Consider the following 7,197-nt stretch of genomic DNA (forward strand, 5'->3'; position numbering starts at 1 on the left):
AGCCCCATTGTCTTTAGCCCTTCCTGCTGATTTTTCCCAGGGTAAATGAAATCAGAATCAGACCTTAGGGCTTACTTCTTACAAGAGACCCTGTCAAAATAAAAATCACAGGTCCTATTGGTAGTGATGCTAATTAGTACAACTCCATTGGCTTGCTTACTACCAAGGTCTTTACTTGGTGTCAATCAGCATAGAGAGCTGCCCCCCGCAATGGTCAAAAATCATGATTTGGGTCCCCCAAAATCATGAGCTTTGCTTAAAAATCCTGGGATTAAAAATTCATTTGGGGGGAGGGGTTATTTTAACTTGCCCTCTGTTTTTGAGTTGTTAGGGTCATGTTCTCAAGCTTTTCACCACAACTAAGAAGGGTGGAAACTTAGGGGTTTTTTGTTTGTTTGTTTGTTTTGTTAACAAAAGCTGAGATTCTCATGTAATCACAGGATTCCAGAAGCTGGGGCTTTAAGAAAAAAACCACATATTGTGAGACTCGCAGTAAAATTGCAAGAGTTGGCAACTCTGCATTACATAATTAAAACTGAAATATATATAAACAACCCCCCAAATCCTAATGTTATTTATTTGATCACTCTGAATTCAGGTAGGTCAGTTTTGCTTTCTGTTTATAGTCAGTTTCTCTTTCTCTTGCACTAACCCACTGTTGTGTTTTGGGCTTTCAGCACTATACGGGAATATGTGACTAAAAAAACCAGCCGCTTAATCCATTTTCAAGAAACAGTGAAAACGTTTCTAGGTGTGTTGTGAAAATTGGCAATGCCCCTTTCAATTAAAACAGGGATGTTATGCATGTGACCATTTGCTTCAATGATTAGGGGTAAAAAGTAATAATTAAAACTTCCACAGGCCAATGCCGATGGGGCCTGATCACACGCCTTTTGAAGTCAATTGAAAGACTTCCCCCTGTTTTCCATTGGCTTTGGATCAGGCCCCTGAATGTTCAGAAAACACATTATTCATGTCCATGTTCAAAGTGAATGGCTGACAGATGTTTATGTTTCTTTACCCTGGGCAAGATGGCGTTTCACCAGCATCAAATGAAATTGGTTCATTACAAGAGTCTTATATTTGCCAGTGATCGGATTCATGCCAAAGCCAATACAGCCTCCCTTAGTGATAAAGACTGATTGGAAAAAAAACAAACAATTAAACCAAACAATAAAGAAGGTTGCCTTTTTGGTGTTCATCAACAGCAAGGGACTGATAGCAGTGCCCAGAGTGAGACATAACCTGGGCAGATGTATGAAAGGTTCTCCCCATCCATAGCTCTTGCACTGTGAATCTTAGCCCTGACCTACGGCACCCCGTGGCATCTCAATGCTGGGCATCTCCTGGGAAGAGAGAGTGACACTTGTGGCAAACTGCGCTGTGGTTTCCCTGTTGGAGAATAAGCCGCAGAGAGAGGAAGAGATGAATACCAGGCTCGTGGTTTTACTTCCGTTTGCCAAGAAAAATTTGAACCCAGGTCTGCAGAGGTGGAAGGCCGGTGTGTTACCCATACTAATCCCTGTTCCCTTTCCAGTCTCTCGCTTGGCCTTTCCTGGGTTTTGAGGGGTCTGCTTTACTGCCCCCCCCACCATCAATCAGTCTGGTGAAATAGATACTCTCCAGCTAGGATTTCTGTTATGTGGGAAGAGATCTGGGTGTCACAGTGAGATACAAATCTCAGTAAGTTCTCTGTATATGCAAGCCATCACAATGAGGAAGAAATGAGCCATTCCATCTTCTCTAATAATCACCTAATCATAGAATCATAGAATATCAGGGTTGGAAGGGACCTCAGGAGGTCATCTAGTCCAACCCCCTGCTCAAAGCAGGACCAATCCCCAACTAAATCATCCCAGCCAGGGCTCTGTCAAGCCTGACCTTAAAAACTTCTAAGGAAGGAAACTGACATAGGCAAGAGCAGGTTTTGTTCCAGTGAGACAAGTACTGGGGAGAGAAGACAGGTTGTTCACACTGTGTGTCTGAGATCCAAACGTCAATTTTTCTCACTTTGTCCTTGGGAGGAAAATAATGTTTTTACAGTCTTGTCAGATGATCATTCCAACAAAAGAGCCTGTCTTTACCAGTACGACCATAAAGGCCTTCTGCAGTGGAGGCTGCTTAGGATACAGGGTTTACCTCGCATGGTTTGAGTCAATACAGTATTCCTAGCTTTTGAGATCAGAAGAGACCACCCACAATCATTAAGTTTGACTTCCTGTATAACACAGGCCACAGACCCTCAAATCACTAATTCCTACATCAGGCCCATTACTTCTGTTTGAGCTCTATCCCGTGTTTTAGAAAGACATCCAGTAGGGTTGTTACCTAGTGGTTGCTGTTGTACACAGATGCTCAGCCTGATTTAGGCCCTGAGTCAGCAATGCCGTTAACTTTGGCTTCAGTAGAGTTCAAAGTTAAGCTCAAACTTAAGTGCTTTACCGACCTAGGGCCTTACTGGGCTGGTTTTGCCTGCCTGCTGTCAGATATTCTCTGGCCTCCACTACGTGTGGAGTAACAATAGCCATCAAGACTTGTCTTTCAGCACCAAAACACAGACCCCTAGCACTTGAGCTAAAGGAGCAGCTACATAAGCTGGCAGCAATAGCAGGTTGTTATCCCAGTGGCCAACAAGAAAACCAATTATCCTGAAATGTTGCATGTCCCATCTCATCATGGGGTAGAGTTTTTCTGGGAAGTTTGGTACAGTTCAAAAAATGGTATTTTGAATACATGGTGGTTTTTGAACCGTCACCTGCCCTTCACATTTTCCTAAAATTCCTGAATATTTTTGGGTCCTCTTTCCAAAATGGCTCAGTCTAGGAGCTCCCTGACGTGGCTGTTTCCAACGTGTAATGTGAAGGAACCACACAGGCCCAGTGGGGTCTGAATACCCACGTTCACTAACGATATACAACATGCAGCAAGGCCCAGCTACATATACGCACTTCTGCTCTGGCAGGGCTCAGATGCCTTCTGAAACTTAGTGAGCACCACTAGAAGGCTCACAAAGTATTTAAAGGGATACAACCCAATTCCTATGCACTACACAGATTCTTTGAGTCGCTGGGGCAGCGGGGAGCAATGGAAACAAACTGGCCAGCGGCCAGTCTTCTTCTTGTCTCCAGGGCTTGTGGCAGTGCTAATCCATACCAACTGGTTTAACTCTAACAGGGAAACATGAAGGCCCCATTAATTGTTTCTGCAATGAGATCGTGCTGCAGTTAACGGCCACTAGAGGACTGATTCTCCATTGACCTGCACCTGGCCACATGGGTGTAAGAGGCTGCTGGTAGCATTTTACTCTCCATTTGCCGGAGCATAAATACTGGCCTGGGATGCATGGCAGTGGAGACTCAGGCCTCAGGAGGATACTTCCACTGCTGCATCTCTTCTGTCTTGGCTCCATCTGCTCTTGGCTGAGCTGGTACTTTTCACTCTTGGCATCCCGTGTCTGATCTTTAACCAATTGAGTTTCAAGGCTCCAGCCGGGTGGCTGGATCGGACTGGATTGTGGAAGGAGATGGATCACGTTACTCAGTCAGGGCTTGCGGCTTGTCATCTGGTCATTACACATAATAATAGGGCGCTCAGGTGGGATCCCGAGTGCTTGTCTAGTTATTGGGTCTGAGCCCGTGCATGGGGTCGATCTGTGCAAAGATAAAGAGCAAAGATGGAAGGATTTAATCTTTGCATAGTTGCCTTGGTCTGTAAGCTAAATGTTTCCTAGTGGTAGGGAATCTGAGTTGTTCATATACATGTATACTTGTGTGTGTGCAGGAATACATTTCATTTCTATTTTATAAGTCTGGGAAGAGAGATAGGAGGGTTCGGTGGTTAAAGCACATGCCAAGGCATCATGAGGCCTGGGTTGGCCTCCCAGTTGTGTCACAGACTTCCTGCGTGACCATAAGCAAATCATTCTGCCTCTTTGTGCCTCAGTTTCCCCAAACAGTTGAAAAGGGATCATGTGCCTCTCTCCCAGCAGGGGTAATTCATTCCTGTTTGCAAATACTGCCAAGGTTCTTATCTAGAAGCACAGAGTATTATTACTGTCAAGTCTCTCTTATTATGAAACTAAATTAAGAATTATGCAGCTTAGGAAAGTTGTCTTGGGCTGCTTCATTAACCTTTACATGCTGATCTATAGAAAGAATGTGTAGCTCTTGTCCCTTGGGGGAGAATAAGCCTATGGTGCGTAATGTATTGGACATGCCACTCAGATTTTACAGCCATAGTGGAGACGGGCCTGAACCGCAAAGCTCAGCTCCAGATGCACTGCTGAACTGGCATCTTCCCACTGGACGGAATGGTTCATTGCAGGCGTCGTGCAGCCTTCTCGAATGGACAGTGAGAGAGAAAGTGGGACCAGCGCTACGGAGGATGGACAGTAAGGCTCAGCTGATCGGGGCTCATTTCTTACTGCCGACTCCCTGCATGTCGTTAGTGAAACCGGGAAAATAGCGCCTTGTTCGTCAGTCTTGTTTGTTTAGACTGTGAGGTCTTTGGAGTTGGCCGATCTCTTCCTGGGGGTGCGTGCAGCACCTCGCACAATGGAGCCCTGAGCTCAGCCGGGGCAGGTAGGTGCTGTGGTCATAACAGTAATAGGACCAGCTGCCGTGGACAGCCCTCCGTGTTGTGCGTCAGCCCTAGGTTGCTAGAACTATTCTTGATTTGTAGTAAAAGGCCAACGTCTACTAAGCAACACACATGTATACGTAAGTCTCTCTCTCTCACACACACACACAGACACACGCACACGTATGTGTGTCTGTTTTTATGATGAAGAGCCTTTCACCTGTAGGTTGCAATCCAGCCCAAACAGCTAATGACCACAAGTAGCTTCTCTCTAATAAGTGTCCCCAGGCTGGTGTGAAATGCGTGGGATCAGGTCCGCCCAGCTCCCAGCAGGCAGGTGGACACATCACAAAACCCACCGCTTCTACTGGCACTGACGGGTCTCCTTGGGAGCCCTCCCAGCAGCAATGCCTTGGCATTGAATGGGCTAAGGAGGCAGAGCTCCTTTCACCCCTGAAAGGAGAGTGCCCCCCCGATGAGAGTCAAGGCACATTGGCAGGCAGGGAGCTTGCAGTGTGACCTGTTTTGTGGACAGAGGATACAGATCCCCAAGACTGTCTCACTCCAGTCTGAGTCTGGTACAACTCTGTTGACTTTGTTGGATTTATACCAGTGTAGCCGCAAGCCGAATCCAGCCCGCGGTGTTGGTGCAGCCCGTGGCCTGCCTCTGGCCTGGATCAGCTCTGCTCATTGCTACGTGCCTGCACTTTTCCTCCCCATCAAATCATCACAGCCCATTCCCCACCAGGCTGACCAGTTCTGCAGGTTTATGTGTTAACCAGACCTGAGCCTGGCCCAGAAGTTCACATCCCAACACGCTGTCCAGCTGTATGAACTCCAAACACGGCTCCCACCTGGAATCATGCAGATAATCTTAGAACAGGGAGAACGAAAATCCCGTGTCCGATTGCTAGCATGTTTGAGATTTGGTCCTGGGTTCTAATTCCGTGGCTTGAGCACAATGTACAGCACCAAACACATGGGGGCCATGACCTAGATAAGGCATTTAGATGTCACTGAAATAAAAAAAATAACAACAGAGCCCGTGTCTGGTATTCCAACGTGCATATGCACACAGAGAGCATAGAAAGGAGCTGGGTTTAAGCTGGTGCCTGTCATGCTCAGAGTATCTCAATGTGCTTTGCAAAGATATCAGAAACCCGATTTGCAAACTACTATGAGACCCCTAGTTCTGCATGTGGATGCGCCGATCAGCATGTCGTCGCCTGGGATGGTACCAGGGCCCGTGAATGCCCACTTGAGCACTGTGCAAGTGGGAGCCCTAGCTTCCGGGCCCGGGTTGGAGAGTTGGGCCCTGAGACTGGCTGCGGCGGGCAAATGCGAGAGCCACTGTGTGCCTAGCAATGACTCTCCCACAGTGTGGGCCCCTCCAGCCCACTTTAAGGGCTGATCCAAACCCCACTGAAGTCCTGGGAAAGACTCGCATTGACCTGACTGGGGTTTGGCAGAGGCCCTAAGTGAGAGAGAGGGAGGTATGGCAGGGATCCCAGATCTCTTTTTAGAAACGCCTTGAAAGGATCTTTAACCTCAGTGTTTAGCCTCCCCCAGAGACAGGCAGAGGGAGTCCCCTCTCCCAGCGCAGTCACCCTCCTGCTGCTGGTGTACAGCAACAATCCCAGTTCCTACTGTGACACTGAACACATGACGCGGTGCCTCTCTGCGGGGGGCGGCGGGAGTGCATTCTCGCCGGGCAGATCCTGGCACTCCTGCCACGAGTGTCCGTGACGCTCCGAGCTCCGTGGCCCGGGGTAAGCAGGGGAGTTGGCTGACTCCTACAGATCCCGCTTTGCACCGCATAAGGCTGTACAGAGCAATAACGATGCGTCGAAAGGAAGGAAGCGGGCACACGAGACAAGTAGCCACACGCCTCCGTCAGGAACGTCCCAGGCCGCCCTGGACAGGTGGGCTGTTGGAATGTACATATGTACAGGACATGGCAGTCAGTGAGTGCTCTGCTCTCCTACCGGGGGTGGGGGGGTCCTGAGCAGCCGTCCCAGAGTGCAGCAGCAAAGGGTCAACGGGATGCGCCGGGGCCTGCCATGTGCAAGGTCAGAATGGGCACAACGAAAGCGCAGGGCTCCTCCCCAGAGTCCGTGGGCTGTTGGCGAACCCCAGTTCTACCTTGCGCGGGTCCCAGAGCACGGTGTGCTTTGGCACAGCAGCTTGCCCACCACGAGCTGCGGTTTCTCGCCACCGGCGCCACCTGCTGGCATCGGGGGAACAAAACCCGACGTTTGAATGGCACACGACTTCACAGGGTTGCATCTTTGCAATTTGCATCGCGCCAACCGGCGTTTGAAGGGCGCCTGGGCTTTTACATCCGCTGAGAGTTAAAGAAGCGGCCCCACCCCCATGAAAGCAGCGGCAGGTTCCCCCATCCTGATGGCGGGGCCTGTCCATCTCCAGGCTGCCTTGTGGTGCAGGTTTGGTGCTCGTCTGACGACGTGTTTGCAGCCTGTGGATCCTCCTCATTGCCCATCCGATGCCACGGTCTGTTTTTCTACAGTTCTTAGAAATGTTCAGCCAGGAATCTGTTGCTTTGTGATCCTCCCGCTCCCTGCCCAATTCCCCATCACCCTGGTGTCTTCATGGAAAATC

Source organism: Lepidochelys kempii, chromosome 19 (assembly GCF_965140265.1).
Source record: "Lepidochelys kempii isolate rLepKem1 chromosome 19, rLepKem1.hap2, whole genome shotgun sequence".
Classification (NCBI taxonomy): domain Eukaryota; kingdom Metazoa; phylum Chordata; order Testudines; family Cheloniidae; genus Lepidochelys; species Lepidochelys kempii.